The following is a 754-nucleotide window of genomic DNA, read 5'->3' on the forward strand; positions in this document are numbered from 1 at the left end:
GATGGATGGATGGATGGATGGATGGATGGATGGATGGATGGATGGATGGATGGATGGATGGATGGATGGATGGACGGATGGATAAGAAATATCAAATATCAAACAGGATGAACAGTTTTATATATTATTAATATTTATTGATTCATTTTATTTTATTTTTAAAGGTTCTTGATGATCCAACAAACATAAAACTTTAACTTTAATCAAAGACTTTTCTTACAGATCTGTCAAATGTCCTGATGTTAAACTCTTATGATCCTCACAGACACATTAAAGAGTTTTAATAATTTATCTTAAAGTGTTTGAAATAAAAATAATCACAACTTCTTACTTCTATTAGTTCTCTGCCTTCTCTTTAGATTTTATTTAAACACACTAAAGTTAATTCATCACATTCATGATCTAAATTACAATTTAGATAAACTAATATTACATTTATTAGATTATAAACAATTTAAAAACCTTAAAAACATCTACATGTATTTCTGTCTGTAATGTTATTATTCATGATCTGTTTGTTTACATGAGTCAAGTTTAAATATTTAATTTTAAATTTTATCAAATTAAAGATATGATTATTCCACATAAAGACAATAAAAGCAGATTTAAACTGAGTTCAGCAGCTAAAACTAGTTTTTAATCCTGTAAAAATTTAACTCCTCAGTCCTTCATCCCTCCTTCCTCTTCCTCAGTTCTTCATCCCTCCCTCCTCCTCCTCAGTTCTTCATCCCTCCCTCCTCCTCCTCAGTTCTTC

This window comes from Kryptolebias marmoratus, linkage group LG16 (genome assembly GCF_001649575.2).
Source record: "Kryptolebias marmoratus isolate JLee-2015 linkage group LG16, ASM164957v2, whole genome shotgun sequence".
NCBI lineage: Eukaryota > Metazoa > Chordata > Actinopteri > Cyprinodontiformes > Rivulidae > Kryptolebias > Kryptolebias marmoratus.